Below are 22,426 nucleotides of genomic sequence, written 5' to 3' on the forward strand. Positions count from 1 at the left end.
CATTTTTGTACACTTAGAAAACTAATACTTTTCGTTACACGACGTGTACCTTTATCAAAAATTAAACTTAATCATTGATAAACTATGTCACTAGAAGTGTAGCTTTTATCAATTAAGTGTTTTGGTTATTTGCTTCTATAAATCATCGTCTCGTAGTATATACATATACATATATACATTTTCATTTTGAAATAGTGTTTTACTGTAGCAAAGTTTTTTGGAACTTTCAAAGACTGGCATTAAGTTCAGCAAAAGCTACTAATTTTGATGACAAAACGAAAAACAAATGTGATGTAACAACAAGACGGAATGAACAAATGATGTGCACCATTTATCATTCAACAAACAAACGCCAATATGTTTAGAAAATTTGGTAAAATTTAATCATTTTTCTACGCTAATCACCCTCAATAATTTAAATTGTTACTGATTTCTTGCGAATGAGGGCATTGCAAGATCTTAAGTGTGGGAAGGGGTTAAATTCTTTCGGATTTTTAAAATTTTAATTTAAACACTTGGTTACCATTAAAAATACTAGTAACGCAGTAGTTGTATTAGAATCTAGTGCTCTCTAATAACAAAGAACGGCCCTAGTCTTATATACTGACTACCCAATTCTAGTAAAAAATTTCAAAATTTTCAACTAAATGAACTCAAAATTAAGTTTATACATATTTATGAACGATAAAACTAGGTGTTAACACCGAAATTATTGTTACCTCGGAAAGGACATAAATTGAGAAACAACCCAAAATGTTAGAATTCATTTAAAATGGAATAGAGGAAAATAAAAAGGCAAAGAAAGGAAAATAAAAGCCAAGTGTGGGAAAAATTTACCAAGTTATTTAGAACATATATCACATATTTTTGTACAAATAACTAAAGATACTTTTGTTTTGAACTATATTAATCAGTTTTACCCAGTTTATTGTAATATAAATGAAATTTAAAAGGAAGTAAAGTCTTCCGAGAGAAAAATAAACGCGCTTCTTGATTTAGGTCAAAAATCAGCTTTAAGACTGATATTACTCAATCCTTGAGATTGACCTTAAAGATTGAGAATTAAAACTCATGGAATTCGATGATATCTAAACTCGAGCTTGAACGAGAAAATATTTTGATCAAAATTACAAACCGATTTGTTTTCTGAAACCCTATTTTCAATGCGTTCATTACCATTGAACATAAAATCCTAGGAATTCACCAGGAATTCATTAGGTCACCTGAACCAAATCGGGTGTCAACCGTAAGAACGGTGGTTGCATAGCATGGTCAAAGACAGGACCTTGTACCAGACCGAAAAACTATAGGGGGATCTTTACTATTACTCCTACCAAGGATAGTAATTGCATCCGACACGTTGTAGACCATGATTATCTGCATGTCACGGGACATTGCCTTAACAGTTGCTTGTTCAACGCTTTCCTTTACAACCGGACGGTAGTTTACTGAAAGGTAATATACGGAGCAAGTAAACTGGACATGTTGCTTTTCCAATACAAGGTTAGCAAGTGGGTGACACAAAACCGCAAGTTTTGAACTAAAATTTTCAAATCTGAAACCCACAAAACCCATAAAAATATTTTGCAAACACCAGTAAAAGGTTATTCCGGAAAACTTGTCTAGGTTAAAATCTAGATTGAATTATCAAAAAGATCAAATGTTTTCATAAAGATCCAATTTTCTTAAGGATCTAAATTTTTATAGTCATGTGGGACTGTAAACCACAACGTTACTATCATTGTTCATACCGCCGTTTAGAAATCACTGATGTACAAAGTTTGAAGAATAAAGAAGTGATTCAAGTATGTTTTTATTTCAAGACTATATTGCTTGAGGACAAGCAACGCTCAAGTGTGGGAAATGCTAAAAACGAACATATATTTCATAGCATTATCCCTCAAGAAAGACAAGCTTTTAGTTGCAATTGTTCTATTTACAAGTGATATTCGTTTAAATAATAAAAGGTGAAGACAAAAGAAAGATTCGACGATTTGAAGACGCAAACGACCAAAAAGCTAAAAAGTACAAAGTACAATCCAAGTGGTTCAATTTATTGATAAGAAACGTCTCAAAATTACAAGAGTAGAAGCCGCAAAACGCAAAGTACAAGATATTAAATAGTACGCAAGGACGTTCGAAAATCCAGAACCGGAACATGAACCAACTTTCAACGCGCGACGCAACGGAGCAAAAATTACAAGTCAACTATGCACATAAATATAATATAATATATAAATAATTCTTAAAATTATATATATATATTATATATATTTAATAAAACCGTCGGCAAACTAGCAAACAAATCATCATGAGCTGGAAAAGCAGGCTATGCGATCGCATGGCTTGGAGGAGTAAAAGTCATGCGATCGCATGAGCTCCTGTAGCAGCTGACATCCTATAATTGCACGAGTTTCAGCGAACAAAAACACATCTTTTTCTAATCTCTCTCGCGATATATATATATATATATATATATATATATATATATATATATATATATATATATATATATATATATATATATATATATATTAATTTTAGTTTTAATTTAAGATTAATAATAATAAGGTTATGTTAGCGAATGTTGTAAGGGTGTAAGTCAAAATTCTGTCCGTGTAATGCTACGCTATTATTAATCATTGTAAGTTATGTTAAACCTTTTTAAATTAATGTCTCGTAGCTAAGTTATTATTATGCTTATTTAAGCCGAAGTAATTCTGATGTTGGGCTAAATATTAAAAACGGGATAATTGGGCTTTGGACCATAATTGGGGTTTGGACAAAAGACCGACACTTGTGGAAATTGGACTATGGGCTATTAATGGGCTTTATATTTGTTTAATTGAATGATAGTTTGTTAATTTAATATAAAGATTTACAATTTGACGTACCTATAAATAACCATATACACTCGATCGGATACGATGGGCGGGATATTTATAAGTACTAATAATCGTTCATTTAACTAGACATGGGAATGGATTAATAGTCAATGGACTCATTAAAACAGGGGTAAATTATGTACAAGGACACTTGGCGTAATTATTAACAAAGTATTAAAACCTTGTTAAAGTGTAAGTCCCCAATTAGTTGGAATATTTGACTTCGGATATAAGGATAAATTGACGAGGACACTCGCACTTTATATTTATGACTGATGGACTGTTATGGACAAAAACCAGATGGATATATCGAATAATCCAGGACAAAGGACAATTAACCCATGGTAATAAATTAAAATCAACAAGTCAAACATCATGATTACGGAAGTTTAAATAAGTATAATTGTTGAGTCCCCAAAATAATTAAGGATTTAATTATAACAAAACTGTAATTTATTTGCACTAAAGTGTTATGTGCAGTCAGCACAAGTTTGTTCATGTATAGACAGCAGATGTAGCTGTGTCGAGTGTTTAGTTTGCTGCTCAGTCTACCAGCACAAGGTAGACAGTGTTCTTCAATCAACACAGGATGTGTACTCAGCAAATCAAGAACATGAAGTGGCTCAGCAATGAAGAACCAGCACAGCTGGAATGCAGCTCACTACAAAAGACAGCTATGCTCCATTATAAGCATAGTCATTTTCCCGAGTGGTCTACATCAATGGTACTATTCAACAGAAGTCAAAGACAAAGTTGAACAGAAAAGGACACGCGTCGGCGGCTGACAAGTGACCTTACAAGACCACGTGGGAATGCAGAAGGTTAATGCATGTGCAGACATGGGTTATACTTTGTCATCACCTAGGGAACACAACATTCTATTTGTTTAATCAAATAGTGGTGCCAAACCGAATTGGGGTGTTCCTGCAAATAGCTACCAAAGAGGAAAGAAGAGAGCATACTCTCTGATATAGTTGTCTTCACAAGTACAGACATCCTATGTACCAGTGGACAATAGAACCATTACACGGTTAATAAGACTACTATAAATTGTTGTATCCACTATTGTTACAATTAGTGGTGTGGGTTTATTTTATAGAGTCAAAACGTGTAATAGCTGTTAGTTTACCTCTTAGCTATAATCTAGGTAATATGTATCAACCAACTATCATTCCACCAAGGATAGTTATGATTCTTTGTGATTCAATCAATAAAGAATAACTGTTGAAAAATTACCTGTGACTCTATTTATTTGCAAGATTGAATACTAATCGAGTTTAACTGTTTGGTTAATTTAAAAGAAATTGTATTCACCCCTCTACAATACTCATGTTGTTATCAAGGGACCAACAACTGGTATCAGAGCTTCAGTCATGATAATTAATATCTTGGATCTGAATTCTCTCATGGCTGCATATTCTAATACAGCTTACCTTGAAAATGGCTCATCCAATAGACAACCTAAATTTGATGAAGATGAGTATGAAACTTGGAAGGCAAGATTCATGCTTCACCTTGAGTCTATTGACCCACTCATGCCTGGTATCGCCACAGATGGTCCATTTGTGCCTACTGAAACTATTGGTAGTGCACCAGCTACAGCTGACACTCCTGATGTTCCTGGCAGAGAGGTTATTCTCACTCCTTCTAGATGGGATGTTGAGGATAAACGTCGTGTTGGACTTGACCCTAAGATCAGAACCTTGTTAGCTATAACTTTGCCTAACCCACTGTTCAAACTGATTAAGGGAAAAGAAAATGCCAAATTTATGTTGGACTATCTAGATGTTACCTATGAGGGTATGGGAGAAGTTAGGCAGAACAGAATGATTACTTTAAAATGAGAATATGAAATGTTCTTTGCCTACAAAAACGAAACCCTTAAGCAAACCTTCATTAGGTTTAACTCCTTGATTGCTGACCTGATCACTCTGAATGTCACCTATACTGAGTTTGAACAAGTTAACAAATTCATAGATTCATTGCCCACTAAATGGAAATATGTTACTAACCCCTTAAGAACCACTCAGACCCTAAAGAACTTTAACATGTCTTCTCTCTACAGTTCACTTTGGAACCATGAGAAGGCAGAGGCTAAATTTGAACTTAAGTTGAAAGAAAACTTTAGGTCTGCCCCCACCACTTCAAAATCTTCTAAGACAGATGATACTGCTCTTATTGCTGCTGCTAAAAAGAAAGCTCAAAAGGCTTTATTGGTTCAAAAGTTGCTGGCAGAAGAAGAGTCAGCTGGGAGTGATGTGGATAGTGGTACTGAGTCTGAAGAAAGCAGTGATGACGAAAGTGATGCAGAAGGGTTTGCTGAAGGTATGGATTTGCTGGCTAGGCAGTTCAAAAGGTTCAATCGTAATAGAACCAGCAAATCATACAAAGGGAGTAAGAAACCAAGTGCTAGGTATAGCAGCAAGTCAGTCAAGGGTCCTAAATCTGAGTGTTATAATTGTGGAAAGGTTGGACATTTTACTGCTGAATGCATGTCCAGGAAACCTTCAATTTCACATGCTAACTCTTTCTCAAAAGCTGACAAGTACAAAAACAAGTACAAAGCTATGAAATCTCAGATGAAGGAAAGTGCTAAGACTGATAAGAAGGGTAAAAAGCCAGAAAAGGTTCTAGTTACTGAGCATCATGATTGGGATGAAACCAGCTCGTCGTCTTCCTCTGATTGTGATACTGATGATGATGGTGCTGGTTATGCTCAAGAAAAGAAGCTGTGTTTAATGGCCAAGGAGGTCAAGGAGTCTGATGATGATGATAGTGGTAGCAAGTTTTTGGCTGATATGAGGGAAGCTGATCAGAAAAGAGATTCTCCTCAATGTGTATGACCCATCACCGATACCAAATATGAGAAAATGCTACAAATATGGCAGCAAGTTTCACTTAGCCAACCGATGTCCGTTTACCCCAACCCCGTCTGCTGATGCTTCTTCAAGCAAACCAGCAGACAGGAAGAGATCATCAAAGATGACCCTTCCAGAACCCATCCTTGGATGGGTTCCCAAAAAGAATTAATCTCTTAGCTACTGTACAGGGCATTCAAAACAAGCAAATCTGGTATCTCGATAGTGAATGTTCGAGACATATGACCGGATGTAAGTCCCTGCTAATGGACTATCAAGAAAAAGATGGTCCAGTTGTTTCGTATGGAGATAATTCATTGGGTTACACAAAGGGTTTTGGTACTTTGACTAATGAGAATGTCACATTCTCAAATGTTGCATATGTAGTTGGGCTTAAACATAATTTACTCAGCATAAGCCAACTGACAAGCAAGAACAAGATAGTCCAATTCAGAAAAAAAATTGGAACTATTTTTGATAAGACAGGGAAGCCACTGCTGACTGCAAAACGTCATGAAAACATGTATCAAATTGACATGAACACAGCAGTCACAACAATTGATACTTGTTTCTATTCGAAGGCAGCAGACAACCTGAAATGGTTATGGCATAAGAGACTCTCACATCTCAACTTCAAAGATATTCACAAATTATCCAGTAGAAGTTTAGTGTCTGGGCTACCCACTATGTCTTATGTAAAGGACAGACTGTGTCCTGGTTGTGAAAAAAAAAACATCACCATGCCTCATTCAAATCAAAGCAAATCTCATCTGTTGAGAAACCATTTCATTTACTTCATATGGATCTTTTTGGTCCTGTTAATGTGGCCAGCTGTAGTGGGAAGAAGTATACACTGGTTATTGTTGATGAATACTCCAGATACACCTGGGTATTCTTTTTGAAGCAAAAGAGTGAAGCTGCTGATGAAATTATCAATTTTATCAAAAGAATGGAGCTTTTAAATGGGCAACTGGTGAAACAGCTAAAAAGTGATCATGGTACATAATTCAGAAATGCTACATTAGAAGAATTTTGTGTTGATAAAGGTATTTCACAGAACTTTTCTGCTGTGAGAACACCTCAACAAAATGGTGTTGCAGAAAGAAGAAACAGAACTCTCATTGAAGCAGCAAGATCTATGTTAGCTGAGTCTGGGCTGAAAAATTCATATTGGGCAGAGGCTGTGAACACTGCATGTTTTACCCAGAATAGGTCTCTAATTGTGAAAAGACATCAGAAAACTGCTTATGAAGTTCTCAAAGGAAGAAAACCCTCAATCTCATTTCTTCATTTATTTGGCACTCCCTGTTTCATTCTCAACAATAGGGATCAGTTGGGCAAGTTTGATACTAAGGCTGATGAAGGTATATTCTTGGAATATTCCAACATGTCAAAGGCATATAGAGTTTTCAATAAAAGAAGGGGTTGTTTTGAAGAATTGATTAATGTTACATTTGATGAAACTGCCCCAGCCTCATCTTCCAGTCAAGAAGATGAAGAGTTATTGTTTGAAGAGCCTACTCAGCAAGGTCTCGATGATGAAGAGGAACCAGCTACAAATCCCTCACCAATCCATGTTGCTGGGTTCTCTGATGATGAGATGGAACACTCTGTTCCATCTGTGTGTAAACCAAGTGGATCTACTGGCTCTACTGAAGTCCTACAACTTGAGCATAGGTCTACTGGTTCTGAAGGATCACAAGCTGGTACTGGTTACAATAATACTGAACAGCTGTCTCCAATTGCTGCTCATAACTTTGAACCAGCTGATGATCAAGATGCTGTGTGTTCCACGACAAGCTCACCTGTTCATAACACTAGATGGACAAAAGAGCATCCAATTGAGCAAGTCATTGGTAATCTGGCTAGTGGTGTTAAAACAAGAAGGCATGCAACCAGCAATTTCTGTATGCATGTAAATTTTGTGTCTACCATTGAACCTAAATGTCTTGATGAAGCAATCAAAGATCCAAGCTGGGCTGGAGCTATGCAAGAAGAGATCTCCCAGTTTGATAGGAATAAGGTTTGGATATTGGTACCTAAACCTGATGATGAAACTAAGAAAATCATTGGTACCAAGTGGGTTTTCAAGAACAAGATGGATGAAGATGGGATTGTGATTAGAAACAAAGCTAGATTGGTAGCTCAAGGTTTCAAACAGGAAGAAGGATTGGATTATGGAGAGACTTATGCTCCAGTGGCTAGGATGGAAGCTATCAGACTGTTCTTGGCGTATGCTGCTAATATGAACTTTAGGGTATTCTAGATGGATGTTAAATCTGCATTTCTAAATGGGAAGCTGCAAGAAGAAGTTTATGTCAAACAGCCTCCTGGTTTTGTAAGCAGTAAATATCCAGACCATGTCTACAAGCTAGACAAAGCTCTTATGGCCTCAAATAGGTTCCAAGAGCATGGTATGAGACACTTCATGTGTATCTCACTGGTATAGGTTTTAAAGTTGGAACAATTGACACCACTCTGTTCTCAAAAGAGACAGATGGTGATCTCTTGCTGGTTCAGATATATATGGATGATATTATTTATGGATCTAAAAACGAGAAACATTGTCAAGATTTTTCAAAACTTATGTCAAAGACATATGAAATGAGCTTACAAAGAGACTTACAATACTTTTTAGGATTGCAAATTAAACAACTTGATGATGGAATTTTTATAAGTCAGGATAAATATATCAAAGATATGCTAAAGAAATTTGGTCTGACCTGTTTAAAAGATATAGGGACTCCAATGGCAGCAACTATTAAAATAGATGCTGATCCCAATGGTGAACCAGTCAATATCACTGAATATAGAGGTATGATTGGATCCCTACTTTATCTCACAGCCAGCAGACCAGATATTATGTTTGCCACATATCTCTGTGCCAGATATCAAGTTGATCCTAAAGAGTCACACTTGCTAGCAGTAAAAAGGATATTTAGGTATCTGAAAGCTACTGCTAAACGTGGTCTTTGGTATCCCAAAGACCAGGATTTTGAGCTAATTGGGTATTCAGATGCTGATTTTGCAGGGTGTAAAATAGACAGGAAAAGTACTACTGGTGGTTGCCAGTTACTGGGTGGTAGGCTAGTCAGCTGGACGAGCAAAAAGTAAAATACTGTGTCCACATCTACTGCTGAGGCAGAATACGTTTCTGCTGGTAGTTGTACTGCTCAAGTACTGTGGATGCAAAGCCAGCTGAAAGACTATGGTGTTCATGTTACAAAGACTCCAATTTACTGTGACAATACAAGTGCAATAGCTATCACCAACAATCCTGTGATGCATTCAAGAACAAAGCACATTGACGTTCGATATCACTTCATAAGGGATCATGTTTAAAAAGGAGATGTGGAGCTACATTTTATTTCAACAGACCAGCAGTTAGCAGATCTATTCACAAAGCCCTTAGATGAGAAACATTTTAACTATCTCATCTCTGAGCTGGGTATGCTTGAACTTTAAATAAAAGACAATTTTTGTTGGTGTGCTGACTCTACAACATGTAGGACAAACCAGTAAGCCATTTTTGTTAACTTACTACCTACATGTAAAACACTCAGCACAATAAGGTCTTTTATATTTTGGTTACTCAAAATGTTTTTAATTGAAATAATAAATAGCTCACAAAATTAAATGATTCCTTAAATCTGAAACTCATTTACTTCCAATGATTTAAATTAAATTCATGACATATTAAATGTAACAAAGTATTTTGTATTTAATACAAAACTTATTTTGTGGTTTTTAATTTTTTTTTAAAATTTAAAACCTGCTGCATTTAATGTTGAATGGGAGGTATGAGTGTTCAAGCCATATATACGTCAAATCATCAGTCTGTGTCCCCTCGAGTGTGCCAGTCTGTCACATCTGCCCATGCGCCTGCTAATGGCAGTTGTCATTTTCTCTCTCCTACCTTTTTCACCCAATCACAACGGTTAAAAGAGTGTTTTATCTTCCATAATAACCTTCGGTTATTCAGTTTTGAAATTCACACTCTTCTCTCTAGAAATTCCCAAATCTTTAAATCAATTCATACATCCATCTTCTACGAAATCATCAATGGCAGAACAACAACAACATCAATCACCACCTGCAGCAAACCAGCCAGGGGAACAACAACCACAGCAACAATAACCGGTAGCACCACAACAACCGGAACAGCAACCACCACCGGTCATCGAAGAACAAGTGGTGCAGGGCCCTCTGTTCAACCTGCACCCAAGCCTTGTTAGGGCTGTAAATGCACCAGAACACTCTTCCATTCGCCTATCAAGAGGCAATGCTGCTCATGCCCTTTCAATTCCCAAAACCAAAGCCAACTTGGGTTATGATGCGCTTATCGATTACATACGACAATCACCACTGGCTCGAGCTATTACCGGCGTACCTTCTCGTCTTTATCCGGCTTGTTTGGCCAGATTCTGGTATACTGCCACCACGGCCACCACTCAACAGAACGTTCCATGTATTCGTGGCATGGTGACTGAAACCCTACCCTGCTCTATCACTGTTGATGCCATCCGACGTGCTCTCCAATTACCCATTGGTCCGTTCGTTAATTCACCAATCAGTGATGAGTTTAGAAGAGAGGTACTGGAGATTATAGGGTTTGATGGACCAGTGGCTCATACGCCCTTAAGGAGGCAGATGCCACCTCTGTGGAACTATTTCTTTGGCTTGCTGACTCATTGCATCAGTCAGAAGTCCGGGAGCTTTGATCAGTGCTCAGATTTTGAGCTGAAGATTGGTCATGGGATGCTGTTCAATTGAAATATTGATTATGCCGGTGAAATTTACTTAAGGCTAAGGGAAATGGTGCTTGCACCTAAATGAACACACTTAATCCCCTTTCCAAGGTTTTTGAGCCTTGTTTTTGAAAATGAGCTGGGTGAAGCTTACCAGCAGATTGCTGATGAATCATTCGACCTACCTCCAAAATAAGGGGGAATGCCAAAAGATGCTCCTGCTGCTCCATATAATGCCCTGACACCAGGCATGCTTGAGTATCTTGCTGCTCGAGGTGGAGTGAACCAACCGGCTGCCTCTGGTGTTGCACCAGCTGAGGGGGAGGGACCTCAGCGAAAGCCAGCTGTAAAAAGGAAGAAGCCAGCTACCTCAACTAGTACAGCCACTGTCTCACATACTGGTAAAGCAGTACTTGTATTAGAATCTAGTGCTCTCTGATCATAAAGAATAACCCTAGTCTTATATACTGACTATCCACTTCTAGTATTGGAATCTGTTGCTTAACTATTTCTTGGTAACAGGCAAATCCAAACGAGCAAAAGCTGGCTCCAGGCTCACCACAGGGGAGATTGCACCAGTCTCAACTGCTGCTCCTGCAAAGGATGTGGCTATGGAACCTGGTGCGTTTCTAGACCAAACAGCAAAAAATTCTAACATAATTAAACATCTTTTATCTGCTGACTTGAAAAATGAATGTGGAGTTCAAGGTATATCCCTGGCTCCCAAGCTGACTGGTATTAAAACTAGTGTTAAGAAGAGTAGCAACCCATACTCTTCTAGCCAGACACTTCCACATTTTTCAAAATTGAACTTAATGCTATATCTTCTGCTGCCAGTACAATCAGCAGAGCACATACCTGACCCCCAAAGCAAACTTGAGCTGGGTCCTCATCGTGTTGAACCAGCTCAGGATACTGCACAACTATTATGTTACTCGGATCATGATAAGAGTCTCACTCCTACATCTTTACCAGCCAGATCTCTTACACTATCTGGGTCAACATATGTCACCAATGAGTCAGCAGAGTCACAGCTGTACTTACAGATACCTTATTCTGTCTCATTCGAAGGGCTGACCACATCACCAGTCTATCCCCAGAGACCAACAACAGATGCAATTGTTGAGTCAAATTTATTTGGTTCTACAGTTGTTAACATAAAATGTTCTATTGTTTCAGTTCTTAGCAGGGTAGATGAACAGGCAGAGGGGGAGCAAGTTAAAGATGATATTATTCCTACTGAGCAGATTGCTGCCTCTGCTACTGGTATTGGTGCTACTATTTCTCCTACTGGTGGTGCTGATGCTAGTATTGTTGCTTCTACAGCTGCTGGTGTTACTGCTCCCAGTATTGCTGTTTCCACTACTACACCTGAAGTGGAAGATGAAATCATAGTGGATTCTCCTGTTCTTAAAAAGGTAATTGACAATATTGTCAAGGATGTTCTACTTGATGAACCTGTCACTGACCCAAAGGGTGACATTGCGTCTGCTGCTGCTACCGATGCACAAAATGTTATCATGGAAGCTGGTACAAGTGCTACTTTTCCATCTGATGTTCTCATGGATGCTGGTAAAAGTGCTACTTTTCCATCAGATTCTGGTTCACAGGGTGATACTGTTCTAGAGGGTCTTGATTTTATTAATGCTGGCTATGTTGGCTATGTTCCCACTGAGCCAACGGTGGATACTGCTGCTACTACTGAAGATGCTGCTTCTTCACCTCCTGCACAGTTACCTACCGCTTCTACTAGTTCTACGGAATCCGTTATGGATGCTGGTACCTCTGTTTCTGCCACTACTGACTCTTCTCAGGCTACTGTTTCTGCTGAGAAGAAACCTTATGTGTGCCAGGTGCTAGATCCTGATGAAGTTGTCCCTAACTTCATCTATCGGGGAGCATCTATTACTCCCAGAGTTGCTCTGCTGGTGGATCAGCTAACTTTTGATCCTCAAACTTCCATAGTCTCAGCCAGCAAATTGCCTCACGAAGAGCTGACTGAACTATTGTCTCAGCTTGATCAACCAGCTAGAGAAGAAGTTTATGAGAGGTTGGCTACTTTAGAACAGATCAACGAGCAGCCATATTATCATTTTTTTGGCATGGCTCCAGTTGCTTCTCCATGGCCTGGTAGATGGAGGCCTCTCAAGTTCATCAGAGATCCCTCTACTGGTAAATATGTTATGCAGAATATTCCTGATTCACCAGTACCTTCTGATTCATCAGCTTCTTCCTCATCATCTTCTTCTTCTGATGGTGATGCTGATAAAGGTACTGGTAAGGATGAACCAGTCACTCATGATAATGTGACTGGTACCAAATATAAACCAGTGGATCTCACTGATGATGATGTTCATGATGCTGACAAGAATACCAGTGGTTTTAAACCTTCGGGTGAAGGTAAAAATGATGGTGATCATGGTGACGAGTCAAATTCTGACCTTCCACCTCCACCACCCCACGGAGGTAGTCCTGTGTTAGCTGCTTCTGACCACCCCTCAACTAGCTATGTTAAATTTAATGCTGATGAGGTGGCTGACATCTCCACCCTGGCTGTCTATAAAACACTCGCTGAGGTTACACCTGATCTACAGGCCACCATTCGCACTGCTATTGCTGATAGTGTGACTGAAGCCATACGTAACGCTGGGCAGGTTACCACTTCCAATATTGAAGTCCAGCTCAAACAAGTATGTGCCTTTGCAGATCTTGCGGTGGCTGCCATTGTCAAACAACATGAAGAGGAGGAGGACTTAAAGAAACGAATCATATCTCACAATGAATATACTGAGGACATTGTCCATCTTCAAGCTGATTTAGATGCTGCTAATCGCAGAATTCTTTTTCTTAATGAAGAAAATGCAGTGCTACATGAGAGATTGGATTCACAAGAGCAGCAAATGGCTAACATGATTCCTGCTTCTGCCTATGTTCAAATGGTTGAAAATATGCATCGACTGGCTACCCTACAGGGTGATGTTAGGGCCATGGTTGAGAAGATGGCTATGGGTGTTGCAAGGAATGAAGTTAGGTCTTCCAACCTCCTTCTTCGACAATTTGGCGTGGATCCTGGTGCCCATATTACTCCTGAAGTTGCTGACTGGAACAATTTTGCATTCTCTGTTCCAGATTCAGATAGTGACCTTGATGCACAGGTCTCCCCTGTTCACCTTTCTGCCCCTGCTGATAACAAAAAGGGGGAGAAGTAATCTAAAAAGAAACTCAAAAAGAGAAAACAATCAGAGGGGGAGCATGAGCATGAAAAGGTTCCAAAACAACCAAGGAGAGATGGTGATGGTGATGGTGATGATGGTTCTACTGGTCAAGACTCTGGCACTAAGCCCAGCAACGTTCATACTAAAGTTGGTGTACAGGCAGCTGGTGAATCTCAACCCAGTGTGTCTGCCACATCAGTGGATGATATTGGTTCTGGCAGTAAGCCCAGTGATGTTTCTGCACGGGCTGTTGCTGAAGCTTTTGTTGTTTCTCAAACTATTGAAAGAAGAATGAAAAGAAAACTGGAGAGACATCAGAAGAGACAGCAAGAATTAAATGATGCCTTCAATGTCAAATGGGATGCCTATGTTGCTCTTAAACGCCATAGAATTGAGCATAGGAGATGGCTGACCCCGAAAAAGAGGGACATTGATGATGACCTGATTGGCATTGATAAATTCAAAAAGGATGCACGAAAAAGAAATGCCAAATTCATGGTTAAATACGACAAAAAGAGGGCAAAACTGTATGCTGAGCGAGCATATAGGATCAAACGGATGACTCCCGAAGAAATGAAAGATTATCTTGCATCCACTGAGTTAGGAAGAGGAGTTAGAGCTGACATTTTTATGAAGTGGTTAGATGCTATGTTAGAAACCAGCTCATATTCTCGCCCAACATCTTCACACAGCCAGCTACACAACATAAGCCAGCAGAAACAATCAATCTTGATGATGATGATATTCAGGGAGAGCATCTTGCTATTGTTCCCTACCTGCCTCCACTTGAGCCAGTATCAACACAAGAACCATCAGCTGAACCCATGCCCATAGATAAACAAAGGGTGAAATCTGCTCTTAGGGACAATTAGCCCCTAAGGAAAGGACCCTTATTTGAGGCAGCTGATGAAAATACTGAGGTGGTTGTACCAGCTGATACTAATCAGTCAGCTGGTACTGAAGACACAGCAAAGAGTGCTGTGAATGAAGACCCAGCCAGAAGTGTGCTGCTGGGTGTTGCAAGTGTTGAAGACCCAGCCAAGGTGGTTGAGCTGGGTGCTAATCAAGATGATGATACGGTTAATCCTGCTGACTTTACAGTCTGGGGTAGTGGAGATCATTTATTTGTTCAATCACCTATCTCTCCCCAGACTCTCACTTATTTTAACAGAACAAAGGATAATCGTGTCAATCAGTTTCCAGTGACTTCATCTGGCATAGGTGAATCAATCATGTATCCTCCATCTTCCCCAAAACGTCATGGTAAACACAGAACTTGGAAAGATGATTCAATTACCCGTGGTGAGCCAGACTTATTTAAAATGAATCCAGATGAAAGAGATGTTTACCGGCTGGAGATCACTGTACAGGAATTGCTTGAGCAAAGACAAGCTGCTATCAATGAAAGGATACTTCAAGTTAGGTTGCTGCATCATCCCCTTGATCAGCCACTCTACATTACTGACTTGACTTATGGCATTGAAATTAGTGTATACTTAAACAACAGTGGTCAAAGGCTCTCTACTGATGAGGAGAAAGCTCAATTTCAAGAGGCTCACCAGCTGGGTATGAATCTAAGGGAGTATCGTGCTGCCCTTAGAACTGAAGAGGGTAGAAAGATGATTGAAACAGTAAAATCCCTGAAAATCACTGCTGACGAGTATTTGTTGGGTCTACAAGCTGAAATTCAAAGAAGGGAGGCTGCTGATGCTGAACTCGCTGAGAGGGTAAGGCTCCAGGATATAGAAGACAAATTGGCTACTGATAGAAAGCAAGAGGCTGAGTCCCTAGAATTAGCTAAAGCCATTGTCAAAGAACAGGATAAGGCATTTGATAAGATTGAAGCTGCTGAGAAAGCACCTGCTACTGCTCCTATAGAATCTGTTCGTACCAGTGAATTTCCTGATCATTATTATAGGAGTAGGTATGGTGATGTGATGAATAGAAGATCCAATTCCAGCAGGATCATCAAAGTAAACAGAGGGTCAAAAAGAGCGTTCAATATTGTAAGGGAGAATAAAGTTCAAGAAAGAATAAACTATGATGAGTTAAGATCCCTTGGATTTAGTGAATGGATGGAGATCTTGGAGTATTTCATTGGTAAAGGTGAAAGTGCTATAAAAAATACACTTAAATCTGAACTCCAACAGCTCTTCAAGAAAGCAACAAGGTTTGGGAATGCACCAGTGGTGAATGTAGATGAAGTCCTCTCTCAAAAACCTAAAGGAAAGCAATCCACTGGTGAAGGACCAACCGGAAAAGGCCCCATCATTCTACCTCCTCATATCCCTGTGTTTGACCCTGCTGATGTACCTTATCTGTTCCCTGAAGCCTGAAGAATCAAACAAGAAGAGCTATCTGAAGAAGAACGAGAAAAAGATAAAGATAGATAGTCTCCTATGTGCTCAAATTGTAGCTTTTGTTTAATTCACTTTTCTTTCTGCTGTTGTTGTAATTACTGTACATATTGTGTTGCAATGAAAGTGAAATGAGTTTATCTTCAAAATCATATCAAATTATAAGATATGGATAACTCAGCAAAAGATCCCAAAACAAACTTAAAAAGGGACAAATTTACTGCCTTTTTTTTTTGTCCCTCCGTGCTGATTTTAGTGTTTTCTCTACATGTTATAGGTTTTGTCATCATCAAATAGGGGGAGATTGTTGAGTCCCCAAAATAATTAAGGATTTAATTATGACAAAACTGTAATTTATTTGCACTAAAGTGTTATGTGCAGTCAGCACAAGTTTGTTCATGTATAGACAGCAGATGTAGCTGTGTCGAGTGTTTAGTTTGCTGCTCAGTCTACAGCACAAGGTAGACAGCGTTCTTCAATCAGCACAGGATGTGTACTCAGCAAATCAAGAACATGAAGTGGCTCAGCAATGAAGAACCAGCACAACTGGAATGCAGCTCACTACACAAGACAGCTATGCTCCATTATAAGCATAGTCGTTTTCCCGAGTGGTCTACATCAATGGTACTATTCAACAGAAGTCAAAGACAAAGTTGATAGAAAAGGACACGCGTCGGCGGCTGACAAGTGACCTTACAAGACCACGTGGAAATGCAGAAGGTTAACGCATGTGCAGACATAGGTTATACTTTGTCATCACCTAGGGAACACAACATTCTATTTGTTTAATCAAATATTGGTGCCAAACCGAATTGGGGTGTTCCTGCAAATAGCTACCAAAGAGGAAAGACGAGAGAATGCTCTCTGATATAGTTGTCTCCACAAGTACATACATCATATGTACCAGTGGACAATAGAACCATTACACGGTTAATAAGACTACTATAAATTGTTGTATCCACTATTGTTACAACTAGTGGTGTGGGTTTATTTTATAGAGTCAAAACGTGTAATAGCTGTTAGTTTACCTCTTAGCTATAATCTAGGTAATCTGTATCAACCAACTATCATTCTGCCAAGGATAGTTGTGATTCTTTGTGATTCAATCAATAAAGAATAACTGTTGAAAAATTACATGTGACTCTATTTATTTGCATGATTGAATACTAATCGAGTTTAACTATTTGGTTAATTGAAAAGAAATTGTATTCACCCCCCCCCCCCCCTCTACAATACTCCTGTTGTTATCAAGGGACCAACAATAATTCTTTTATTTCATATTTCATCGCACTTTTATTTACTGTCATTTTATTTATCGCACTATTAATTATCGTACTTTTTAATTATCGTACTTTTTAATTATCGCAATTTTATTTATCGTCATTTTATTTATCACACTTTAAATTATTGCACTTTTATTATCGTCATTTAATTTACGCTTTAAATTAAGTCATTTGTATATTTAATATTTTACATTAGGTTTTAATTGTAACTTAAGACATAAAATCGACAAACCGGTCATTAAACGGTAAAAACCCCCTTTTATAATAATAATACTACTTATATATATATATATATATATATATATATATATATATATATATATATATATATATATATATATATATATATATATATATATTTATATACAAATATAGTTTTTAAAATATAGCGTTAAACTTGGCTAGTTCCCTGTGGACGAACCGGACTTACTAAAAACTACACTACTGTATGATTAGGTACACTCCCTATAAGTGTTGTAGCAAGGTTTAGGTATATCCACTCTATAAATAAATAAATAACTTGTGTAAAGTTGTATCGTATTTAATAGTATTTCGTAATAAAAATATAACTATTTCGTATTTGCGCCGCTGCCGGGGAAATTCATCAACGCCGAAAGCGAAACGCTATATAAAAAAATTAGTTTTTTTTAGTTAGTCTTGTAAAAATATATAAGTTTTTAAAATATTATATATATATATATATATATATATATATATATATATATATATATATATATATATATATATATATATATATATATATATATATATATATATATATATATATATATATATAGTGGTAGGATCAAGAGGGAAGTAACCATTCGGGGGGAAGCAAAAACTTTTTTTTTTTGTTTTTTAAAAAAACTTTATTTACGAACATTATAGATGAGATGAAAATATGAACATTTAGTAGAGACACTTTGTGATAAATGTTTTTATTTTGGCGGGAAAACGCTCGAAGAAGTAATATATAACAATTATCTTGTTTTTCGAGCGTATTTTGAGGTTTTAGCTATTGGGGTTTAGATATTAGGGTTTATAGGGTTTAGATATTAGGGTTTAGAAATTTAGGGTTTAGGGTTTAGATTTAGGGTTTAGATTTAGGATTTAGATTGAGTTTTTAACACGAACGGTTTAGAGTTTAGGGTTTAGGGTTTAGAGTTTGGTGTTTTGGGTTTATGGAATAAACCCAAAACACCAAACTCTAAACCCTAAACTCTAAATCGGGCTAAATTTTACTTCACAAAACATGAAAAAAAACCTTCATATTCTTCACGAACAATATTATCTTGAATGTTATTTTTGTCGATCGTTTTCCCGCATAAATAATAACATTCATCACGAAGTGTCTCTTCTAAATGTTCATATTTTCGTGTGATCTTGATGCCGGAAAAAAAAAAATTTCAAAAATAATGAAAAAAATTTTTTTACTTCCCCCCGCTTCCCCCCGATTGGTTACTTCCCCATTGATCCTGCCCCTATATATATATATATATATATATATATATATATATATATATATATATATATATATATATATATATATATATATATATATATATATATATATATATATATATATATATTTCTATATTTTTAAGTATTTAAATTAAAAAGTTTATATTTTTATTTTTCTTTTGTTAAAAATTAAGATTAATAAGTAATTTATTTTTATAAGTTTTTATTACATATTTTTTTTTATATAAATTAAAAACAAAAATTTAAAAATCAGAAAAAAATAATAGTAAAAAGAATCGGGTCTGGTACTGTAGCAGCCCAATTTGTGATCCGAAATTTAGGCCCATGCGATCGCATGAACCGGAAGCGTAAAATCCATGCGACCGCATGGTTCATTCTGACACGCCAGGTTTGACCTGGTACAACATTAATTACGGAGTATTATTAATTATTATTATTATTATTAAACCCTAATTAGGGTTAATTATTATATTAATTAGTTTTAGTTTTATTTATTTTGTATTTTTAAGTTATAATTAGTTTTATTAATATAATAAATCAATACTTTTATAAAATAATAATATAAAAATAATATTTTTATAAAAATTGTATTTTTATAACTTTAAGTTTTATTTTTGTATTTTATATCGTTTAATTTATAATTTATATATTTATCGTTCGTAACTAGTTTGTAGCTTAGTATTTTGCCGTAGTATCTCTAGATTTTTAGGCTTTGCCGTAAAATTCCTTAAGTGCTTTTTCTTTAGATTAAGATTTAGGTGCTTTAGAATTTTGCGATGCCGTTTTAAGATTTTAGTACTTTTTAAGTTATTGCCATTTTGAATATAGAATTCCTTTTAAGCTTTAATACATTTAGACGTAAGTTTTAATTTTTAGTATTTAGTACCTTTTTAGTTTCGACGCTTTATTTTCTTATTTTTATTTTTCGACTGTTTGTTTTTCGACATTTGTTTTTCGACCTTTAATTTTTCGACGTTTTTCGACGATCTCTTTTTCTTTCTTATTTCTCGACACTCTAGTTTTTAGGACATAGAATTTTCTTTATTTTCTTTAAAATTCGACGAAAAATTATTTTAAACGGTTAAATTGATAGACATCCAAAATTTTCTGGTTCGTAGTAATAGTTGGATTTGTTAGTGGCGAGTTGTGGGCTTCCGATTTAAAGGGTCCTGGCTACCTGCTGCATCTATTGGCTATTCGAAACGTGGGCAAAATCAGAATAGTCTATTAATTTGATAACTTATATAATTTTTATCTTTATAACTAATAGGATATTCAGTGAGAGCAAAACGTTCACCATCTTTTATACGTTCTCCACCTGTAACTCGATCAAGACATTTAGCCAATATTGTCGCCGTTGATTTTTCTTTAGAATCGTCATCTAGTCGACCAAGTACTCCAATTCAAATTTCCGATAATCCATTTTTTGAACCCGACCTCACAATTGAGAATCTGGAGGATATTCAGGGACAATTCAGAGATCCTGAACCACTAATCATTCCTCTTGAACCATAAATCACTCATCCAGAGATTGTCGAGGAAGAAACCATTAAGTCAGAATCCTCTAGTGATTCAGATTCAACAAATTCAATCATGGAAAATCTGGAACCTCTAAGTATGGAAGACTGAATGAGAGCTAAACGCACTGGTCAAGGTCACGCAATTACTCAACCAGACATTAATGTGCCAGATTATGAAATCAAAGGACAAATCCTACACATGGTAACTAATCAATGCCAATTTAGTGGTGCGCCGAAAGAAGATCCAAACGAACATCTTCGTACCTTTAATAGGATTTGTACTCTATTTAAAATCGGAGAAGTGGAGGATGAACAGATATATCTCATGTTATTTCCCTGGACTTTAAAGGGAGAAGCCAAAGATTGGTTAGAATCATTACCTGAAGGGGCGATTGATACATGGGATGTTTTAGTTAAAAAATTTCTTAAACAATTATTTCCGGCATCTAAATTCGTGAGACTTCAAGGAGAAATTGTTACGTTCACGCAAAAGCCAAATGAAACATTATATGAGGCATGGACAAGATTTGGAAAGTTATTGAGAGGATGTCCGCAACATGGTTTAGACACTTATCAAATAGTACAAATATTCTATCAAGGATGTGACATCACTACAAGAAAAGACATCGATATAGCAGCTGGTGGTTCCATTATGAAGAAAACCACATGAGACGACCCGACCCAATCCATAGGGACGAATACAATAACATATGATTACATCGCGAGGTACTTGACCTCTATATGAAACATTTTACAAACGTTGCATTTATTCTTAAAAAAAAACAATCTATTATTACATCGATTGTTGACATGATCGCCTAATATTTCATAATATCCAAATGTCCTAAACCACCATTTACTTATTAATAGTCTCTAGTGAACTTCAATGACTCGAATGCAACATTTTTGAATCATGGCTTAAATGGTCCCGAGTAGTATCCTTAGTATGAGCTAATGCACAGCGGAAGACTTAATTCATACCTGAGAATAAACATATTTAAAACGTCAACATAAAGTTGGTGAGATATAGGTTTAATGCCGGCAGCAATATATATATATATAGACCACAAGATTTCATATATAAACAGTTTAATAAAAATATTCTAAGTGGTTGAGCACTTGGTAACCATACTTAACAATTAATCACGTCGCATATTCCCTTTAATATGAAATCTTACTACACTGTACCAAGTGTAGTCACGAAACGAAGTACTGTGCAACCGTTGAATACTGGTCGTCCAGTCCGGTTGGGGTTGTCAGGCCCGATAGATCTATCAACAGGATTCGCGTTTACAATACCGCTGTAAATATTAGTTACCAAGCTACAGGGAAGTATGCCAGTGGTACAACTCAACGTAGAATATATTTTTCAGTTACTTGTGTCCATAACGTAAAACATAAAATACATGTATTCTCATCCCGAAATATTTAGAGTTTAAAAGTGGGACTATATACTCACTGTTGTCTTGAAGATATGTAATTTCGACTCGGTCTCCGATTGATATCACGAACCTATCCATATATAATATATCAATATATTTTCATTTTAAACAATCGTCACATATATATACTTATAATACTTTTAATACTTTGAATAATTCCTTAGTCCGTAGTTAGCAGTCCGATGTTAGTAATTCAATTTTAATGGTTCATTTTTAGGTGTTTAATAAACCCCCAACGAAATAAATAAAACCCCATTGTATATGTATTGGTCGAGATTAATCTTGACCCACGGTACCGGTGTTGTCAAATGACGTGTTGCGTACATAAAGTACCGGTGTTGTCAAATGACGTGTTGCGTACAATCATGGGATCTTATGATTAATCTTCTCGTGTTGTTTACTGGTGATCCTGAACCATATAAAATTGAATTATAAGTACATATATATAAAATATCATGTTATCTTAAAAAGATGTGATTTATTTAATTTTTCCCAATTATTTTCGTGGCTAAACTAGTCTTGGATATCCGATTTTGTTTCGGTCATAGTTTCTTCGTTACAACTCCGTTTTCGTTGATTCAACTTGCCATCTCCTTGGATCGAGTTCCTCTTTAAGACTATGAACTGTAAATACCT

General features: G+C 36.7%; 1 non-coding gene across 1 annotated transcript; it reads right to left on the reverse strand.

The window, feature by feature from the left end:
- Nucleotides 1-20,805: 20,805 nt before the first annotated feature.
- LOC139846219 (small nucleolar RNA R71) lies at nucleotides 20,806-20,912 on the reverse strand. Its single transcript, XR_011758950.1, has one exon. It is a non-coding gene; the product is annotated as a small nucleolar RNA R71 (small nucleolar RNA).
- Between the last annotated feature and the right edge of the window lie 1,514 nt (nucleotides 20,913-22,426).

Source organism: Rutidosis leptorrhynchoides, chromosome 4, assembly GCF_046630445.1.
Source record: "Rutidosis leptorrhynchoides isolate AG116_Rl617_1_P2 chromosome 4, CSIRO_AGI_Rlap_v1, whole genome shotgun sequence".
Taxonomy (NCBI): domain Eukaryota; kingdom Viridiplantae; phylum Streptophyta; class Magnoliopsida; order Asterales; family Asteraceae; genus Rutidosis; species Rutidosis leptorrhynchoides.